The following is a 23,166-nucleotide window of genomic DNA, read 5'->3' on the forward strand; positions in this document are numbered from 1 at the left end:
GCACAAACTGTATCAAATATTAGAGAAGTTTTAAAGATTTACAAAAAAAATGTAGTTTTGGGCCCAGCAGGCTTTTATGGAAGGGTCTTTATGTAGCACTTAAGAATTTGAAGAAAAACAAAATAATTGTGCATCCTATCTTCAAAGGATAGACTTAGGAAAGAAAAGTAGGCTGGGTTGAATGATGAGATTGTAATACACTGATGTTGTTTTTGGAAGTATAAATACATTCTGATATTTGAAAGATGTCAGTGTCACCAAGAAGCTTAGTCTATCACTAAAGGGATACAGTTTCCGAAATACACCTTTAGATGCAGAAAGTCTTGTTTGGAACTTTCAAGAAAGAAGGTATTAAATTAAGATTAATTTAAACATGCTGTTCCGTTTACCAAATGAATAAAGCCACCTGTAACCGGATTGAAATGTCCAAAAAATATTTAGGTATAAAAATATCAAGATTGGTATAATCATTTAGACATTTAAACCTTTGCTCTTCTTGGCAGGACACTATTACAGACATTTCTATATCATGGAAATCAGGGAACACCCACCCGCAAAAGCACCATGACCTGACTGAAGCCCAGTTGCAATCTCTTGTAAAAAGAGGGATAGCAAGTCCCCTAACTCACCTCCAGAGGGAGCTCCCTAACAGAATTTCCCATTTGTTGCATAATGAGTTGTAGCTAATTCTGCCCCCTTCACTTCGCATCCTTTCTCTTGATGATTGTTGGCTCCATTTGGCCATTTGACTTGAATGAATTTGACAATAAAAAGTTGTATATTTTCTGCAATCCATTTACTTCCAGCTATATAAGAGTTTTATTTGAAAGGACTACTTTATTTTAGAGAAGTAGCTGAACGTCAGACAATACTAAAAATATATAGTATGTCTCCATTCTTTAATGACTTTATCATCTGTATCTAAGAAAATTAAAAAACATAGGGGGAAAATATGATACTAATGCATTAGAGAACACATCTGGCTTTAAATTAAAAATTTCCAATTCAAACAATAGAGGAAGAAAAAGAAGGATGTTGTCTCAGAAAAGGATGTTTTCTAAGGAATGAATTGAAACTGAAAATTAATTCAAAGAAATGCTTATTTTTACTCTTAAATCACTTAGTCATTAAAAAAAGAAGTCAAAGGAGAACTACTTCAAAGCAATCTGCAGAAAATCTTAGGCTATTTTGAAATACTGTAGGAATTTTAAGATTGCAAAATCATAATAATACAGGTATTACTATTTCCCTTATTCTGTTTTATTCTCACTCCTACTTATGAGTAAATGATTTTCTTTAATAATGGTTGTTCTTAACGTTACTTTAAAAAAGTTGGTGCTTTAAACTATTTAATAACAAATAGCTCTAGTTGGCCCTTCCCACAATTTTCTGGCTTATTTTGTCAAGGGGAACATAGTTATATGTGTATACATAGAAGTAAGAGTGTTAAAATCAATGCCTTTACTTAGAGGAAATTTAACATCCTTTATATGTTACTCCTACATGCTTGTACAAATCACAGTAATAAATGCTGTCAAACTCACCCCTGAAATTAAATATTCTTCAGGCCAGAAACATGTGTCTTTTCTTTCAGTAAATAACTATTTAAATTATGTGTATGTTATATGTGTTATTACATGATACACACATATGTATATGTATTTACCAATAAAAAGAGAATTGACAACTCATCTATTTAAAAATAGTGGGAAGAAACAATTAAAATAATCTGATTACCCCTTGGAAAGACTAAATTTAAGATGTGAAATAATATGCAAAAAGTGTTCACATTTAGAAATTAGTTGGTATCATTAGTGATTACAATATCAACAATATGCCAGTTTAATAAAAATGGATACACTTGAACTTTTAACCATTTGGTAAAAAAAGTACTTAGTATTCAAATGGTCTTCCTAATGGGAAAAAAGAAAATAAGTCTTCCTTGAGCATAGCAGTCTGGTCTGATAATTCAGATAATGGAAACTTAGTGCTGGAAAAACTTTTTAAAAGAAATTGGGAAGGAGGTGCCCTTGTGGCTCAGTTGATTAAGCATCCAACTCTTGATTTCGGCTCAGGACATGATCTCACAGTTTGTGAGTTTGAGCCCCCAGGTGGGGCTGTGCACTGACAGTGAGGGGGCTGCTTGGGATTCTCTCTCTCTCTCCCTTTCTCTACCCCTCCCAAGCTCACGTGCTCTTTCTCTCTGTCTCTCTCAAAATAAATAAGTAAATAAATAAACCTAAAAAAATTAATTGATAAGAATTATATGTTCATATCAAGAAATGAAATCAAAACTTTGAGAAAATAAATAGGGGAGGAGGGAGTACATGTAATTATTATTTTTAGGGCTCCTCTCTTAATCAAACTTTTATTACCATCTTAATATTTGGCAAAATACACCAATAATAGAGGACAAAAGCAAACCATAGGGTAAATATTGGCAGTATACACATCCAAGAAAGAAATGATATCCAAAATAAAATTATTATAAAAGACAGAAAATCCAAGAGGAGAATATGCAAACAAATTTGCACAGACATTTCACAGAAGATGCCAGCTATTTAAAAAGCCAATAAATATTTGAAAAGGTATTCAACTCCTTGTTGCTTATAAATCACTAGAAGACTGAAATGAAATATCCTTACAATGGGATACTAAATAAAATTAACAAATGATCTGCAATTATATGCAACAGACTGGTAAGTTTAAGAAGTAAAATCTGAGACAAAAAAGGCAGATATAAAAGTGTACATAATGTATGATTCTATTTATATTGATAACAAAAGAAGGCAGAGTTAATCTAAGCTCTTAGAAGTCAGATAGCAATTACCCTTATGGGGGTAGTACTAAGTGTATTGAGGTAGCTAAGGGACATTTCTGGTATTCTGGTAATGCTCTATCTCTTGACCTGGGTGCCAATCACATCATTGTGTGTATTTAATTTTGTGAATACTCACTAAGTTCGACACTTGAATATGTTATTTGCTGATGAATATTATACTCGACAAGGGTTTAAAAAAATGAAAGCTTATCTTCTGAACACTTTCAAGAGAATAAACATGAAATGTTTTGAAAAGAATTATACTTACAAAAAATTAATGTATAAAACAATTTGTTTATAACTCTTACTATTTCGGAGATAACTATATGACAAACTTCTTAAGTCACAGGATTTTTTTCCAAATAACTATCATTAATAATTAAAGTAAAAATCAGTTGTGATGTGCCTGTATTTGGTTTTACTTATAAAATATATCAATATGTAACATATCAATTAGTAGTGCACCTGCATAAAAAGACTAAAGAAAGGGCACCTGGGTGGCTCAGTCGGTTAAGTGTCCAACTCTTGATTTTGGCTCAGGTCATGATCTCACACTTCATGAGTTGGAGCCCCACATCTGACTCTGTGCTGACAGTGCCTGCTTGGGATTTTCGGTCTCCCTTTCTCTCTGCCCTCTTCTTTCTCTCTCAAAAATAAATAAATAAACTTTTTTTTTTTTTTAATGATTGAAGAATTCAGAGTGGTAGTTACCCTTCCATCCCCTTCCATTCACTAGCATGGCCTGTGGCTAATACCTTATAAATCATGTAGATAATGAAGATCTACCGTAATCTTATCAAAATGGTAATGTCACTTGAAATTGCCATATGTGATATGGAATGACTCATATAAACATAGTCACCAGCAATTAGTACACAGAAATTGAGTTGGCAAAAAAAATTTTTTTGAGAAATATGATGAGGAGGCCAAAAGCAGTTTGCCTTTATACATTAAGGCCAGCAGTAAAGCTTCAATGTAGAATTCAAGTGAATTTTCTTCTGTCATAAGATATCCACACACTGATATTCCTCGATATGACATAAAACATCACACACGGTCTACAGATTATCACACACTGGAACAAAAACATGCCCATCATTATAGAGAAAAGATTTGACTTGGAAAAAAAACATCCCTCAGTACATGACCTTTTCTAGAAGGAGATAATCTGACCATGCAATGAGTAAGTATGAGTCTAAACTGCCATCTATGAGCTGCATGTCATTATGGTACTAAGTCATGGGTGTTTCAGGAATTCATCATGCATAAATCATACAATTAGGACAGAATGCAAGGAGTTTCAAAAAGCATAAGAGAATTACATGAAGAGCCACTGTTTCATAAAGGCACATGTCCATTAGCTCAGCCAAGCTGTAAAGTTCTAAGCAAGCTTTGCAAACACTGTCTTTCAGAAAATTACATTGGGAAGCATGGAAAAGGTATATTTTCTTCTTTGTATTTCTGTCCCCAACTCCTGCTGGTCAAATTTCACAACATGGGAAGCTACTATCCTTGACTTTCAACTTGTATTATGTGGTCCTTTGACAACCATTGGGGAAGTCCATTTCTTGCCAGGTGGTGTGGTATTTTATCTGGAAGTGGTGGGGGAATCATAAGCCTCTCGGTGTCAGCCTCAGACAGGCAGAACGACATGATCCCATGGAGTTAGTTGCCATGGTAGCAGTAGCAGAGCAAGCAGCTAAAAGACCAGGAGTCAAGTGGGTTCTGGCACCCATCATGCATGAGATATGTCCAGATATGTCCATAACAAAATTCAAAAATCTCACACAGGGCTTTTAAAATCTAATATGTTTTTTGTTTACTGGAAGCAAAATAATAACGTCAAGTACTTATTATGTGTTAATTACTTTTTTTTTTTTTTTGAGGGAGAGAGCACACACAAACAAGCAGGGGAGGGGCAGAGAGAGAAGGCGACAGAGGATCTGAAGCAGGTCTGCGCCCACAGCGGAGAGGCTGATGTGGGGCTGGAACTCACAAACCGTGGGACCATGACCTGAGCCAAAGGCAGACCCTTAAGCAACTTAGCCACTCAGGCGCCCCTGTGTTAGTTACTGTTTTAAGTGAGTTACAGATATAGATATAGATATAGATATAGATATAGATATAGATATAGATATAGATAGATATAATCATTTAATCCTCATCAAACTTTATGAAATAGGTATGCTGATCTAGAAAGCCTAAAAATAAAAGGAGAGGAAAAGCTATATAAGAAAATCATGAAAAATAAAGATGATGAATGATAAATATGAAGCCAAGTAGCATTCAAAGTGAAAAGGAGTAAATGAGAAAAGAAGTCTCATTATACATAAGCATGTATGTGTATTAAAAAGACATAAGGACTAAAAACACATGCCAACAATGGAACAATAACATGATATACCTAATGAAAATGAGCCCAAATCTAGTCAATGTACCTCTATCTACTAACAAATCACCAAGCAATACAGTAAGAATGGAAAATTACATTCTACACAAATTACACCCTCATTATAATGTGATCACAGAGAATGCTGAGACTTTAACTTTGAGTAAAAGAGAAAAATAACCTACCAACTAGAAATATATGATCTTCCACACTAACATGTCACTGCCACCCCATCAACAAGTTTATGGCAACAAAGGCAAATGACGGAAAACTGTGGGAAGATAGAAGGAAGATCCTATGGTATTGGTGTACACTTCCTTTCTTAAAGGAATTTGAGTTTTCCCTCAGTTTCATTGCTTTAAAATGATTTATGGAACAATGAGACTATTTGTTTATTGAAGGTTTGGTAGAATTCCTCTATGATGTCATATGACACTGGTGCTTCCAGGGCGGTTCCTCCATAATTTTCCTTATTAGGAAATTGGATAAAGCTGTCTAACTCTATTGGGGTTAATTTCAGCAATCTGCCCTTCTCTGGGAAATTGTCCGTTTCATCTAGGTTTTCAAGTCTGTTTGCATAGACATTTCTGAAGGAGTCTCTTTAAATTTCTTATGTTTCAATGGTTATTCCTCCTTGTTATATTTCTTATTTTGAATACTTATGACCTCTTCTGTTTTCTCTTGGTCAATTTAACCAGTGGGTGGGTGGTTTGTTTTATACTATGAGTGATGTAAAAAGGCATAAAAACTAATCCTTTGCTGATGCTATATATCATTGATGAAAACATTTTTTATGGTTGCTTTAAGATGACTTTTGTATTTTTTATCCTAGAAATTTAAGAATGTTTATTGGGAAATCTATGAATATGATTCAGTCTTTACATAGTTCAAAGGAGGAAAAAAATCATGAATTAGAGAACTGTCAAATTTTTATAATAGAAATCACCATCCATTCCTGATTACAAAACACACAAAACTCTTAGTAAAATATAATACAATAATATTACTTAATATAATTTGTAATCATGATAAAATCATGCTAAATAGTGAAAGCCAGAGACATTTCTATTAATTAAAAAATAATGCAATAATTACTACTAACAGTACTTCCATTTACTCAAAAGTGTTAGCTAACATTGACTAGACAGCAAAATAAGCTGAAATATTTAAGCAATATGGACATTACCAAAGTCTCACAAAGTTATTCAGTGATTCTAAAATTTTTCATGAGTCACTCTTCTTTGAGAATCTAATAATTAATATTCTCCCGTGGGGGGGAAAAGCCCATATAATCTTCTAGGTCCCAAAATTTTTCGTGAAACGTTTTACTCCTTTGAAATTCAGTTATTATTTATGTACAATATAGAAATAGCATTACAGAGGCTTATTTCTCTTACACACAATTTAAATCAAACAACTGATTACCACTTAAGAAAAGAAAGGGGAAATTAATACAAGTATACAATAAAGCAAAAGTAAATTTTAATTATACTCAGAAGTGGTTTTCAAAAGGAATATGCTAAAATGTAGTTTACATATGTATTTGTAAATGTGGAAGAGTATGAGAATGACAATGCAATGAAACGTATTGTTTCTATTTAATCAGTTTCCTTTATTCTTATGGCCATATGTGCTGAAAATTCAGAAACAGAAATATACATGGAAACAAAACAAAACAAAACAAAACAAAATCAAGGCTCTCCTAGCTCACTTTGCCAAACATGTCTAAATTGTTGAGGAACATCAGAATTCTCTAAGAGTCTTCAAGGTGAATTTATGCTATAATTGCCTTTGTACTTATGCCAATTAAATAATATCTGTCTGGGTTTGTATCAAAGTGCTATTTATATCTGCAAGGAAACAATTGAGAAACCACCCTCAAGTTTGAGGTAATCGGAGCAGGTAATCTTCAAAAGAGTTTTCCAATATTTCCAGGTGACTGAATATTTTAACTATCAGAGACAATAAAAACCACTGTCATTCTCAATTTCCAAGTCTTAAAACACTTAAAAGAGTATATGGTTGAACATTTCCAACATTATGTAAAGGAGATTCAGAATATCTTAACAAAATACTATGTCTACATACAGGCTAATGAATTTGAAATTGTAATAGGTTAATGATCTTTCTAAACATTTAAAATATAAAATTGATTTAAGAAAGAGAAAATATGAATAAACCAAAAACTATAAAAAATGCTGAAAAATTCAAAACTTATGTCCAAATAAAGCTCTAGGATAAAGTAACTTAATTGTGATATCTTTCAACGGGAGATCATGACCTGAGCTAAAGTCAGACAATTAACCAACTGAGCCACTCAAATGCCTCTGATCTGTGCATGCATTTGAGGTTCCTTTGATGGGGCACCTGGGTGTCTCAGTTGGTTAAGCGTCTGGTTTTGGCTCAGGTCATGATCTCACAGTTCTTGGGTTCAAGCCCCGCATCACGCTCTGTGCTGACAGCTCAGAGCCTGGAACTTGCTCTGGATTCTGTGCCTCCCTCTCTCTCTTCCCCTTCCCTGCTCACACCCTGTCTCTCTCTCTCCCTCTCTCAAAAATAAATAAACATTAAAAAAAAATAAAGTTCATTTGAGTAGCCAGGACATCTAAAACCTAATTCAGATAATAGAAAGTTATTATATGAATATATGAGGAAGTTAAAAAAAATGAAAGAGCTGAATAATCAAACCTCACAAAGGAATAAGAACTGGTAATCAGCATAAAATTCTGCACTACTGGCCCATTTACCTTGACCTATCCATGGCAGATATTGACTGCTGCCTAATCTAGCACCTCTTATTTATACCAACCACTAACGGCTTTTTCAGTCTACTTTTGTGTTACTGAATTTCACTCTCTTTGTAAACTTTGAATTCAAATGCTTCTTGAGAAGAGCTGACAAAACAAAAAAGTAATGTGGTAAGCCAATAGGGTTATTGGTCACCGAGATTGAACAGAACTAGTATTTTTTTTTTCCTACAGGCGCCATATGCACAGGGCACATATTCAATCTATCAATAATATAAGTTTATATGCACATACCTATATATCTCAAAAATTACACATATATATACACCAAAGTTTATAAATAAAAAGATTATATAGTAATAAATATAAATCTTAAATCTAAATAAAATTGTAAATAAATTCTAAGCAACTTAAATCAAACATCATGAAGAACGAGATTTAGCCTGTCAATTAAATAATTATTATCATAAAATCACTACATTATGTCCCAGGCAACTGGAAAAACTATTCACAATTACCATTTGGGAATTTCAATCATATTGTCATTAGGGAATTCAATCACACTGTCCCTAATTAAGTTATTTAGAAATAATAAAAAAAAAAAAGAAATCCCCTTAAACTAAGAGCTAATATGGTAATAGATTCGTTCACATTAAAATCAGAAGATTTTAGCCAACAGTATTATTTAGTCATTTGAAACATCTGGCAAATAAATAAATGAATAAAAACTGTGTGTTACCCTTGGGAAGGAAGAAACTAAATTTTTGTGTTTTTTTTTGTTGGTGCAAATAATGTATCTGAGTTATTCTGTGTAGAAATCCAAACCAATGATTTGGAATACAATAAAAATTAATGACTGATTTCAGCAAAGTGGATGTGGATCATGATTAGGTTTGGCAAACTACCACCTGCTAACCAAATCAGTCCACTATCATTTTTGTCAGTGAAGTTTTAATGGAACACAACCACGCCCAATCATTTAGGTATAATCTATGAAAACTTTTATGAGCAGAAATGAGTAGTTGTGTAGAGTAGAGTAGAGTCAAGTACTCTATGGTCTGCCAAACCCTAAGATATTTAATATCTGGCCCTTTGCAGAAAATGTACACTGACCCTTGATAAAGATAAATATTTCATAATAAAAACATTTTAGCCAGCAATTAAGAGTTCCAGAAAGAGATAATAAAGAAAGATACTGGGAGAAAAAAATTTCTCAGACCTGAAGGAGATGGTTTTCCAAACTGCACAGGTTCACTGATTACTTTGTATAACACAGGAAGAAACCCATCACAGCAGGCCAGACATGATCACAGTAACACTTGAGACCTACATTCAGATCCTAGAAACTTTCAAAGAAGAAAAAAGGATGCATAAAATATTTTGCATCTTATTCCTCAAGATCAACTCAGGAAACTAAAGAGCTGATAAAATAATTCCACTCTATATATTCAGTATAAAGTCAAGTCATGCTTGACTTTAAATCTTTTACTTCTGAGATCTTTGAGAATATACTCCATCAAAATTAGAGAATAAACACTAAAAAGAGAAGACATGAGATAAAGAGGATCTGACAGAGAAGAGAGGGGAAGATAATTCCCAGGATGGTGAAAAAAATGGTAATTTTCCAAAGCCGTATGTACAGTAGGCTTTGTGAATAAATGGGCCAGATGGGAGCAGGGGACAAAGAGGTCTAGGCCGGATATATCAAGGGAGAAATAATGAAACTTATAGATGCATATGGAGTATCTGGCCATATCGAAAATAATTGTACAGTTCTGTCAGGACATTTGGGTGCTTGAGTTACTGATAAATAATAGGGGGGAAAAGCAATTGAAGAGAATGAGGTAACTCCAGGATAAAGAAAAACTCATACAAGCAATGAAGTGTTAGTGTGTTTAGTACAGAAATGAAGTGTGAAAGTTCTGACAATGGCCCAACTGACAGCAATATCTGAAAAACCATAAAAATGTAAACAATGAAGTTTGAGTTAACCAGGAAACTGGGTATTAGTATTTTAGAAGAATGGCTATAGATGTGGAGTCACAAAGGGAGGAAGAACTGTATGAGTGAAATCCTCCTCTTCTAGGAGTCAATAAGTAATGCCCAACAGTGAAATCTCCAGAAATAGCTCTATAAGTTATATTACAGATGCAGAGATAGTTTTCTTTTTAAGAAAGAGGAAGATGGAGGTATAAGCAAAGTAGTAACTAGTGATGGCCAAAAAAGGCATTTTTATCATCAGCTTCATAGAACCACTGGATATTTAAAAACAAGAAAGAATTGGTCAATTACACCAAAGCAATTTCTTCCTTCCTTCCTTCCTTCCTTCCTTCCTTCCTTCCTTCCTTCCTTCCTTCCTTCCTTCCTTTCTTCCCTCCCTCCCTTTCATCTCTCTCTTTCTCTCTTTCTTTCAAGACAGAGAATACTTTATTCAAACCCATCAGAGAAATGGAGACAGCTTAGGTCTGTAACAACTGTTGTATTTTAAAGTACAGGTCAGTAATTATATATGAGACCATACACTGCTACATACAAATTAAATAATCAGATCACAACTTTTCAATGTTTAAAACAGAAAAAGCTTCCAGGTAAAAACAGTACCTTTGTGACATTTTTAACTTCAGTTTTCCTCTCTTTCTTCCTCATCCTCTCCTTCAACAGAGTCCACACTAGCCTCTTCATATCCTTCTTAAGGGCAGCTACACCCTCATGGGTCTTAGAAAACTTTCCTTCCTCCATGATCTCACCCACATACCAGGGAACAAAGGCATGCTAGGCACACATTTTGTCAAACTTGTGGTCCAGGTGAACCCAGTCCTCTGCAATGACTGTGATTGTTCAGCAACCACAATCTCACTGTACTTTGGCCAGGTCTCTATCAGGTACCATAGGGGAAGGGTGGTAATTAATACCAACTTTGAAGCCACTGGAGCTCCAGTCTACAAACTGGATGGTATGTTTGGTCTTAATGATGGCCATGGCAGCACCGACATATTTGGGAACCATGTTGCCATTATACAATAGGCAGCAAGCCATGTAATTACCATGGCAAGGGTCATATTTCACCGTTTTTTTTTTATTTTTTTTAACATTTATTTATTTTTGAGACAGAGAGAGACAGAGCATGAACAGGGGAGGGGCAGAGAGAGAGGGAGACACAGAATCGGAAACAGGCTCCAGGCTCTGAGCGGTCAGCACAGAGCCCGACACAGGGCTCAAACTCACTAACCCTGAGATCACGACCTGAGCCGAAGTCGGACGCTTAACCGACTGAGCCACCCAGGTGCCCCTCATATTTCACCGTTTACTTGGCTGGCCCAAAGCACTCACTGGTGATCTTTGCTATAGAAAGCTGTTCACAGTAGGCTTTCTCAGGAGAGAAGGCAGGGGCATATGTGGCCAGAGAGAAGTGGATATGGGGATAGGGCACCAGATTAGTTTAGAATTCTGTTATATCAACATTCAGAGCCCATCAAATCTGATCTGAGAGAAGCAGTGATGGAGGACACTGTTTGGCTTATCAGCCTATTCAGGTTAACATAAGTTGTTTTCCAGGCAAAAAAGCTCCCAGCAGGCATTGCCAATCTGTACATCAGCCTGGCCAATGTGGTTGGAGATGTACTCACACATGGTTGTTGCTTTACGTCTGCTGCTCCATTAAGCAGATGGCGGAGAGGAAGAAGAGAGATTGCTACTTATCCCAGCACAGCTTTTAGGCGGTTGGTGTAGGAGAACCTGCCACAGGTTCTATATTTAAAAGGCCTATGTATAACCAGAACTTACCCATTTACTAACTGTAACTAAATAAACGTCCATGTGTCTGAATTTTTTTTCCTTCTTAAAATAGAGATAATAGAGGTAACTATCTAAAAGAGGCATGAAAGTGGTGCCTGGGTGGCTCAGCCAGTTAAGCATCCCTCTTCAGCTCAGGTCATGATCTCATGGTTCCTGAGTTCAAGCCTCGAAGCAGGCTCTCTGCTATCAGCACAGAGCCTGCCTTGGATCCTCTGTCTCCCTCTCTCTGACCCTCCCCTGCTCTCTCCCTCTCAAAAATAAAAACATTAAAAAATTTTAAAAAAATAAAGAGCTGATAAAAGATGCATAAAAGATGGCGAATGAACTAATAGATGTAAGGCACTTAATTATATATATTACTTTGATAAAATAGCAACTATATGTTCTTTTACAATATTATTAACTATATTCCATGTGCTGTGCTTTTTGTCTCTGTGACTTATTTATTTTATAACTTGAAGTTTGTACTACTTAATCTCCTTCACCTATTTCACCTATCTTCTATACATCTCCCTTCTGGCAACCACCATTTTTTTTCAATTTTATTTTAATTTTTATTATTACTATTTTTTTCTTTCCAAGTTTTTATTTAAATATCAGTTAATGTACAGTGTAATGTTAGTTTCAGGTGTAGAATTTTGTGATTCATTATTTATATACAACACCTGGTACTCATTACAAGTGCCCTCTTTAATCCTTATCGCCTATTAAACCCATTCCCCCCACTTCCTCTCTGGTAACCATCAGTTTATTCTCTATAGTTGAGTCTGTTTCTTGGTTTCCTCTCTTTCCCCCCTGCTGCTATTCGTTTTGTTCCTTGAGTTCCATATACAATCATTTGGTATTTGTCTTCATCAGTCTGACTTATTTCACTTACCCAAATACCCTCTAGTTCAATTTATATAGTCACAAATGGCAAGATCTCATTGTTTTTTTATGGCTGAGTAATATTCCATCGTGTGTATGTGTGTGTGTGTATGTGTGCGTGTGTATACACATACACACCACATCTTTATCCATTCATCTCCTGATAGATTGGGTTGCTTCTGTATCTTTGCTATTATAAATAATGCCGCAATAAACATAGAAGTGCATACATCTTTTTGCATTGGTGGTTTTCATTTTCTTTGGGTAAATACCCAGTAGTGGAACTATTGGATCACATGGTATTTCTGTTTTTAAATTTTGAGAAACCTCCATACTGTTTTCCACAGTGATTGCACCAATTGACCTTACCACCAGTACTCAAAGGTTCCCTTTTCTCCACATATTCATCCACACTTATTATTTGATACTAGTAATTCTGATGGATGTGAGGTAATATCTCATTGTGGCTTTTATTTGCATTCCCCTGATGATTAGAGACACTGGCCATCTGTATGTCTATGGAAAAACCTATCTGTCCAGGTCCTCTGCCAATACCCAGTACGGGAATTATTGCATCATATGATATTTGTTTTGATTTTTTTTAAGGCATCTCCATACTTCTTTCCACACTGGCTTTACCAACTTACATCCCCATCAACAGTGTATGAGGGCTCCTTCTTTTCCATATCCTTGCCCACATTTATTTCTTGTCTTTTTGATACTAGTCATTCTGAATGGTGTGAGATCATATCTAGTTGTGGTTTTGATTTGCATTTCCCTGATGATCAGTGATGTTGAGTATCTTTATTTTTTTGAGCATCTTTTCATATATCCATTGGCCATCTATAGGTCTTCTTTGGGGGAAAAAAAAGGGGGCTATTCAGGTCCTCTGCCCATTTTTAATTGGATTTTTCAAGTATTGAGTTATATAATTTCTTTATGTATTTTGGAAATTAACACTTTATCATATATATCATTTGCAAATATCTTCTCCCATTTAGTAGGTTGCCTTTTTGCTTTGTTGTTGGAACATTACAATTTTTAAAAGTAAATATAAATGAGAAAAGTGTCTCCTCACAATAACATTACAAAGAAGTAATCTGTATTGTAATGTACAAGACATACACAAAGGGTTAGCAAGTTGATTTGAAAAATTCAGAAAATAAAACCAGTCAATTTAAAATTGTTATTATTCTAATAATATAAATTATGTTTTCCATGTTGTTGAAGAAGACTATTTTATTTGGATATAAATTCACACAAGGTATTTATGAAGAGGATTAAAGTAATTTTCATGAAATTTGATAGACTTTTAGAAGACCATTGGCTCTTAGATATTTTCTCTTAGGGCAAAAATGCTAGGCTCATGTATAAAAGAAAGAGGTGTTGACAACATCAGAATTTTGAGTAATTTTAGCAATGTTTCTAAGGACCTACTTTTTCCAATTCAGCCTTTTAAAAAGACTTCATATTTTCTTTCATTGCTGTATCATATATATCATTGTCTATCTGCAGCTGTAAGATATAATTCCCATTGTTCCATTAATATTTATGAACAATTATTATTTTTTCAAACCTTAATATTCGTTTGATGAAATGGGGAGGGGTATATGGAGAAGTGCTTTAAAAATATGTACATGCACCTACAAGCTTGGTCCAGATATAAAAACTTAAATGTGTATGAAATAGTCTGAACTGTAAGGAAAGCAAAATAGTTTGTAAACCTTCCCTTCTTCTCCAAAATGGAATGGTTTTATGAATATAAATTTACCTCGGGGTGCCTTGGTGGCTCAGACGGTTAAGCGTCTGACTTCAACTTAGGTCACGATCTTGTGTTCGTGAGTTCGAGTCCCATATCAGGCTTGCTGCTGCCAGCAGAGAGCCTGCTTCAGATCCTCTGCCCCTTCTCTCTCTGCCCCTCCCCCACTTGTGCTCTCTCTCTTTCTCTCACCTTCTCTCAAAAAATGAAAACATCAAAGATTCCTCCAGGCGGCAGGGCTCCAAGGAGAGGTGGCTAACCACAGCTGAGCCCTCCACCGACTCACAGGGTTTCTGCTTGGGTGATGGAGTCAGTCAAACCTGAGTTCATGAGCTGTGGCTTCAACCAGGATGTTAGTGAAGAGGGGCTGAGACATGAATATTTTCAGGATATTCTCTGGAGGATGTAGTGTGAAGGCAGCCATCTATCTGCAAGCCAAGAAGAGAAGCCTCATGGGGAACCAAATTGGATAGCATCTTCGTCTTGGGCTTCCCAGCCTCTAGATGGCTCAACCTGAAAGATCCAAGCATCTGGACTGAGAAAGGAAAGGGGTTTCCTCACAGGAAATTCCACCCCTGTCCCAGACTATTAGAGAACCAGGCTGGAACGCTGGCAGAAAAACCAAGAAGCACTCGGAGATCTTGGTGGACTGGAGATTTATTTAACACCGGCCGGCTCAGAAGAGACTGGTTCTCCAAAAATCTGAGCACCGAATGCAAGTGGGGAGGTCTGACTGCAGCCCTGCCCACCAACACAAGTTACTTCAGACAGCACAGGGGAAGAGCCCTGCAGTTCCGCGCCACTCCAGGGACTATCCAAAATGATGAAATGGAAGAATTCTCCTCAAAAGAAACTCCAGGAAGTAGCAACAGCTAATGAACTGATCAAAAACGATTTAAGCAATATAAGAGAAAATGAATTTAAAATAATAGTCATAAAATTAATCGCTGGGCTCGAAAAAAGTACAGAGGACAGCAGAGAATCTACTGCTACAGAGATTAAGGGACTAAGAAACAGGAGCTAAAAAATGCTATATATGAGCTGCAAAATAAAATGGAGGCGACCACAGCTCGGATTGAAGAGGCAGAGGAGAGAACAGGTGAACTAGAAGATAAAATTATGGAAAAAGAGGAATATGAGAAAAAGATAAATTGAGGAGTATGAGGGGAAAATTAGAGAACTAAGTGATACGATGAAACGCAATAACATACATATAATAGGGATTCCAGAGGAGGAAGAGAGAGAGAACGGTGCTGAAGGTGTACTTGAAGAAATCATAGCTGAGAACTTCCCTGATCTGGGGAAGGAAAAAGGCATTGAAATCCAAGAGGCACAGAGATCTCCCTTCAGACGTAACTTGAATCGATCTTCTGCATGACATATCATAGTCCAACTGGCAAATTACAGGGATAAAGAGAAAATTCTGAAAACAGCTAGGAATAAACATACTGTAACATATAAAGGGAGACTGGTAAGACTAGTGATGGATCTATCTGAAAATTGGCAGGCCAGAAAGAAATGGCAGGAAATTTTCAATGTGATGAACAGAAAAAATATGCAGCCGAGAATCCTTTATCCAGCAAGTCTGTCATTTAGAATAGAAGGAGAGATAAAGGTCTTCCCAAACAAACAAAAACTGAAGGAATTCGTCACCACTAAACCAACCCTACAAGAGATCTTAAGGGGTAGCCTGTGAGACAAAGTACCAGAGACATCGCTACAAGCATGAAACCTACAGACATCACAATGACTCTAAACCCATATCTTTCTATAATAACACTGAATGTAAATGGACTAAATGCACCAACCAAAAGACATAGGGTATCAGAATGGATAAAAAAACAAGACCCATCTATTTGCTGTCTACAGGAGACTCATTTTAGACCTGAGGACACCTTCAGATTGAAAGTGAGGGGATAGAGAACTATCTATCATGTTATTTGGAACTCAAAAGAAAGCTGGAGTAGCCATGCTTATATCAGACAAGCTAGACTTTAAGTTAAAGGCTGTAACAAGAGATGAAGAAGGGCATTATATAATAATTACAGGGTCTATCCCATCAGGAAGAGCTAACAATTATAAATGTCTATGTGCTGAATATGGGAGCCCCCAAATACATAAAACAATTACTCACAAACATAAGCAACCTTACTGATAAGAATATGGTAATTGCAGGGGACTTTAATACTCCACTTACAACAATGGATAGATCATCTAGACACAGGACCAATAAAGAAACAAGGGCCCTGAATGAAAAATTGGATCAGATGGACTTGACAGATATATTTAGAACTCTGCATCCCAAAGCAACAGAATATACTTTCTTCTTCAGTGCACATGGAACATTCTCAAAGATAGATCACATACTGGGTAACAAAACAGACCTTCATAAGTATACAAGAATTGAGAACATACCATGCATACTTTCAGACCAAATGCTATGAAGCTTGAAATCAACCACAGGAAAAGTCTGGAAAACTTCCAAAAGCATGGAGGTTAAAGAACACCCTACTAAAGAATGAATGGGTCAACCAAGCAATTAGAGAAGAAATTAAAAATATATATGGAAACAAATGAAAATGAAAATACAACAATCCAAAAGCTTTGGGTTGCAGCGAAGGCAGTCCTGAGAGGAAAATACATTGCAATCCAGGCCTATCTCAAGAAACAAGAAAAATCCCAAATACAAAATCTAACAGCACACCTAAAAGAACTAGAAGAAGAACAGCAAAGACACCTCCCAACCCAGCAGAAGAAGAGAAATAATAAAGATTAGAGCAGAAATAAACAATATAGAATCTAAAAAAACTATAGAGCGATCAATGAAACCAAGAGTTGTTTTTTTTTCTTTTTAAATAAACAAAGTTGATAAACCTTTAGCCAGGCTTCTCAAAAAAAAAAAAAAAAGGGAGATGACCCAAATAGATAAAATCATGAATGAAAATGGAATTATTACAACCAATCCCTCAGAAAGACAATTATCAGGGAATACAATGAAAGATTATATGCCAACGAACTGGACAACCTGGAAGAAATGGACAAATTCCTAAATACCCACACACTTCCAAAACTCAAACAGGAAGAAATAGAAAACTTGAACAGACTCCTACCGAGCGAAAAAATTGAATCAGTTATCAAAAATCTCCAACAAATAAGAGTCCAGGACCAGATGGGCTTCCCAGGGGAATTCTACCAGACATTTAAAGCAGAGATAATACCTATCCTTCTCAAGCTATTCCAAAAAATAAAAAGGGAAGGAAAACTTCCACACTCATTCTATGAAGCCAGCATTACCTTGATTCCTAAACCAGACAGAGAACCAGTAAAAAAAAGAGAACTACAGGCCATATCCCTGATGAATATGGATGCAAACATTCTCAATAAGATACTAGCAAATCGAATTCAACAGCATATAGAAAGAATTATTCACCATGATCAAGTGGGATTCATTCCTGGGCTGGAGGGCTGGTGCAACATTCACAAATCAATCAATGTGATACATCACATTAATAAAAGAAAAGATAAGAACCATATGATCTTGTCAATCGATGCAGAAAAAGCATCTGACAAAATTCAGCATCGTTTCTAAATAAAAATTCTCGAGAAAGTCGGGATAGAAGGAACATACTTAAACATCATAAAAGCCATTTATGAAAAGCCCACAGCTAATATCATCCTCTATGGGAAAAAACTGAGAGCTTTCCCCCCTGATATCAGGACCACGACAGGGATGTCCACTGTCACCCCTGTTGTTTAACATAGTGTTGGAAGTTCTAGCATCAGCAATCAGACAACGAAAGGAAATCAAAGGCATCAAAATTGGCAAAGATGAAGACAAGCTTTCACTTTTTGCAGATGACATGACATTATACATGGAAAATCCAATAGACTCTACCAAAAGTCTGCTAGAACTGATACAGGAATTCAGCAAAGTCACAGGATACAAAATCAATGTCCAGAAATCAGTTGCATTCTTATACAATAATAATGAAGCAACAGAAAGATAAATAAAGAAACTGATCCCATTCACAATTGCACCAAGAACCATAAAATACCTAGGAATAAACCTAACCAAAGATTTAAAAGATCTGTAGGCTGAAAAGTATAGAAAGCTTACGAAGGAAATTGAAGAAGATATAAAGAAATGGAAAAACATTCCGTGTTCATGGACTGGAAGAATAAATACTGTTAAATGTCAATACTACCCAAAGCAATCCACACATTCAATGCAATCCCAATCAAAATTGCACCAGCATTCTTTTCGAAGCTAGAACAAGCAATCCTAAAATTTGTATGGAACCACAAAAGGCCCCGAAGAGCCAAAGTAATTTTGAAGAAGACCAAAGCAGGAGGCATCACAATCCCAGTCTTTAGCCTCTACTAAAAAGCTGTAATCATCAAGACAGCATGGTTTGGCACAAAAACAGACACATAGACTGATGGAATAGAATAGAAACCCCAGAACTAGACCCACAGAAGTATGGCCAACTCATCTTTGACAAAGCAGGAAAGAATATACAATGGGAAAAAGACAGTCTCTTTAACAAATGGTGCTGGGAGAACTGGACAGCAACATGCAGAAGGATGAAACTAGACCACTTTCTTACACCATTCACAAAAACAAACTCAAAATGGATAAAGGGCCTGAATGTGAGACAGGAAAACATCAAAACCCTAAAGGAGAAAGCAGGAAAAAAAAAACATTTTTGACTTCAGCTGCAGCAATCTCTTACTTGACACATCCCCAAAGGCAAGGGAATTAAAAGCAAAAATGAACTATTGGGACCTCATGAAGATACAAACCTTCTGCACTGCAAAGGAAACAATCAACAAAACTAAAAGGCAACCAACGGAATGGGAAAAGATATTTGCAAATGACATATCGGACAAAGGGCTAGTATCCAAAATCTATAAAGAGCTCACCAAACTCCAAATCCGAAAAACAAATAATCCAGTGAAGAAATGGGCACAAAACATGAGTAGACACTTCTCTAAAGACGACATCCAGATGGCCAACAGGCACATGAAACGATGCTCAACATCACTCCTCATCAGGGGAATACAAATCGAAACCACACTCAGATATCACCTCACGCCAGTCAGAGTGGCTAAAATGAACAAATCAGGAGACTATAGATGCTGGAGAGGATGTGGAGAAATGGGAACCCTCTTACACTGTTGATGGGAATGCAAACTGGTACAGCCACTCTGGAAAACAGTGTGGAGGTTCCTCAAAAAATTAAAAATAGACCTACCCTATGACCCAGCAATGGCACTGCTAGGAATATACCCAAGGGATACAGGAGTGCTGACGCATAGGGGCACTTGTACCCCAAAGTTTATAGCAGCACTTTCAACAGTAGCCAAATTATGGAAAGAGCCTAAATGTCCATCAACTGACGAATGGATAAAGAAATTGTGGTTTATATACACAATGGAATACTATGTAGCAATGAGAAAGAATGAAATATGGCCTTTTGTAGCAACGTGGATGGAACTGGAGAGTGTTATGCTAAGTGAAATAAGTCATAGAGAGAAAGACCGATACCATATGTTTTCACTCTTATGTGGATCCTGAGAAACTTAACAGAAGTCCATGGGGGAGGGAAAGAAAAAAAAAAGAGGTTAGAAAGGGAGACAGCCAAAGTATAAGAGACTCTTAAAAACTAAGAACAAACTGAGGGTTGATGGGGGGTGGGAGGGAGGGGAGGGTGGGTGATGGGTATTGAAGAGGGCACCTGTTGGGATGATCACTGGGTGTTGTATGGAAACCAATTCGACAATACATTTAATATTTTAAAAAATATAAGTAATTAAATAAATAAATAAATAAATAAAAAACATAGAAACATTAAAGAAAAAGAAAAAGAAACTGACCCTCTTGGCAACCATTAACTTTCCTTATAAATTGAGGAATTTAACCACTCAGTGTAGTGACATAGATATAATTTACAATCACAAAGTAATTTTCCCAAATACTAGCGCTGTGCCCTCTCCAAAAACCCTACAACATTTGCACGTATGAAAATGTCCTGGCCTAGACAATAAAACGTCTAAAAGAGCATGAGATTTACTTTTCAGTTCAACCTTGCCCTCATTATTACTATCTACAAACAGGTTAGCGGCGAACTCCTCCAGAGTTTAATTGCAAAAGCTTCCCACTTTTCTAAGGGGCCTGATAAATTTTACAATCTTGTGGAGAAAACAGTGATAAAAAAACTCACCACATTTTTTATGCACAGGTGATCCTGTGCAGGGACACAGGGACACAGTATATATCTACTTACAAGGTATTTTAAATTAATCTCCAAAAGTTACCCTTTCAAAATATTTCAGTGATCAAGAAGACACATTATGTAGGGATAATTTAGGAGTTTCTTGCCGTAGAGGGGGAAAACAGTGACTAACAGGACATAAAACAAGTTTTGCTGGAGGTACTTGGCAGACATGTACATTACAGGTAATTGTGGGCAGTAGACATATTAGATGAGATGATGATAATTGGTAGGGCAAAACTGGAGCAGCAGAGGCATCCCAGGGAAACAGAGGAAGCATATCCTCTCAGAGTGCTTTCAAGTCCTGTGTGGAGCCCTGATGGATTTGAATCCAAGCTGTGTCACTTACTAGCTATGTACTAAACAATTAATTTACCCACTGTATGCTTTAGTTGTGTCATCTGTAAAATAGAGACAATGATAGTCCCCATTTCTTAGAATTCTAGTGAAAAACAAATTCACTCCAGTATGTGTTTAGCAAAGTTCCTGATTCAATGAGTAACAGTTATGCTTTTCTTAGAAGCAGCACTAAGAAAGAGCATCCAGATGGGCAACCAAAGAGATAGATTACTTGCCCCTCAATTTTGTCCGGGTATGTATCTGATGATTATTTCATTGCCACCCAACTGCTGCGCAATGGCCTTTTAGAGATTATTTCACATCTGTGTGAAATACTTCGTGTGAAAATTCAAGCAGAGGGCTGACCTCCCTTAAAGGAGGATTAACTGGTAAAGGACTGCCAAGCACTAGAACACTTGAAGAGTTCCAAAAATGTTGCTTGCTAATTCTCCTCATCCTGAGAAAGGCCAGCTGATGACAATTCTAGGCTTAAGTGTCTCATGTCATCTAAATACTCAATCCAAAGTTGTTGTGAAATTTCCAGTGTGCAAGTGGCCGGAGGGCACACTGAGAACACATTTGTAGAAGAGCAGCACATTCCACACCTGGCATAAGATTAGGGACTACTTAAGTAAAATGTTACCTCCGGCATTTGGTTTTCAGTTTGGTTTACTTTTTCACATTTTCACATCTGACTCATTAAAAGAGCTTCACACAGCAATCTTCCTGTCACATGTAAGAAGATCATATGGTGAAAGACCATATTATTGAGAAAAATCTGCTACATGCAGACTGTGGAAATAAATTAAATTTTTTGTGTGTTTAGTAAGGTCTGCAGATGACATTACATTCACAATTTTTATTGTATCATAATCCTCTAGGAAAGATACTTAATGGTCCCAAAGGCATCTTCAGCAAAAGTACATGATGAAATCTAAAAGGAAACAGTTTTCATGGAATTATGAATTGCACAGGAGTTCCATCTAGAGATAAATATTCATAAGTCATTAACAAATTCCAGATCAGTTCATGATTATTCATCATTAGAGCACATGTACTCGATTTTATATGAATTATTCATTGGCTTTGTTTATGAACATCTTTAACTGATTAATGGCAAATCTTGACGAATATTCCTGAATCGTTCAAACTGAAGCATAGATCATAATGAATGAAGTCATGCATTGCTTTTCAGGAGTGTGAGATGAATAACCGATACAGAAAGAAATATAAGGAATTGCAATGGTTTTTGCAAATATGTCTGGTTTAGAAATCTGAGGGCTTAACTTTTTATTAGTAACACATTGACAATCAACATCCCACTCTTTAAGCTATGAGTCTTGGCTTCAGAGTCCGAAAAGGTGATATAACACAGTGCCAGGAAACATGCCTCAAGCATTTCAGAGTTTCTCTGTCCCAAATTTCTGAAACCAGGCCTGAACTCTTCAATAGATAGATCATGCATTTAAATAGCTCCCTCAAATATAGCACTTAATTCAAATTTACTCAATAATATTCTTTTTCAATTTTTATTTTATTGTGGTAACATTTAACATGAGAACTACCCACTTAGCTTTTAAGTATATACTACAGCATTCATCTTGGATTACTAGAACTTTAAAACAATTTCATTTTTAACTTTTATTTCTATTTTTATTTATTTATTGAAGTATAGTTGACATATATTAATTTTAGGTATAAAACATAATGATTTGACCATTATAAACTTATGATATACTTATCACAAGTGTACTTACCATCTGTTAGCATACAAATTATTACAATATTACTGACTATATTCTTTAGGCTGTACTTTTCATCCCTACAATTTATCTATTTTATAACTGAAAATTTGTACCTCTTAATCCTTTTCACTAATTTAGCTCATCATTACTGGAACTTTATACCCATTGGTGAGCAGCTACCCATTTCCCTTCCCTGCTGCCCCTGGTAACCACCTTTTTGCTCTCTACTTCTAGGAGTTTGACTATTTTAAATACTTCACATAAGTGGAATCAGGCAGTATTTGTCTTTCTGTGGATGTGTTATTTCATTTAACATAATGTACTTAGAGTCCATCTATGTTTTCACATATTATAGGATTTACTTATTTTTTTAAGGCTGAAAAATAGTCTATTGTGTGTGTGTGTGTGTGTGTGTGTGTGTGTGTGTGC

At 35.9% G+C, this 23,166-nt stretch overlaps 1 protein-coding gene and 1 pseudogene across 1 annotated transcript in view; both read right to left on the reverse strand.

The window, feature by feature from the left end:
* The window catches only part of LOC123383979, an 89,283-nt pseudogene extending 78,320 nt beyond the window's left edge, over positions 1-10,963 (reverse strand).
* Positions 1-23,166, reverse strand: part of DGKB (diacylglycerol kinase beta) — a 945,456-nt gene that overhangs the window by 870,693 nt on the left and 51,597 nt on the right. The gene's annotated exons all lie outside the window — the stretch shown is intronic.

Source organism: Felis catus, chromosome A2 (assembly GCF_018350175.1).
Source record: "Felis catus isolate Fca126 chromosome A2, F.catus_Fca126_mat1.0, whole genome shotgun sequence".
Taxonomy (NCBI): Eukaryota; Metazoa; Chordata; class Mammalia; order Carnivora; family Felidae; genus Felis; species Felis catus.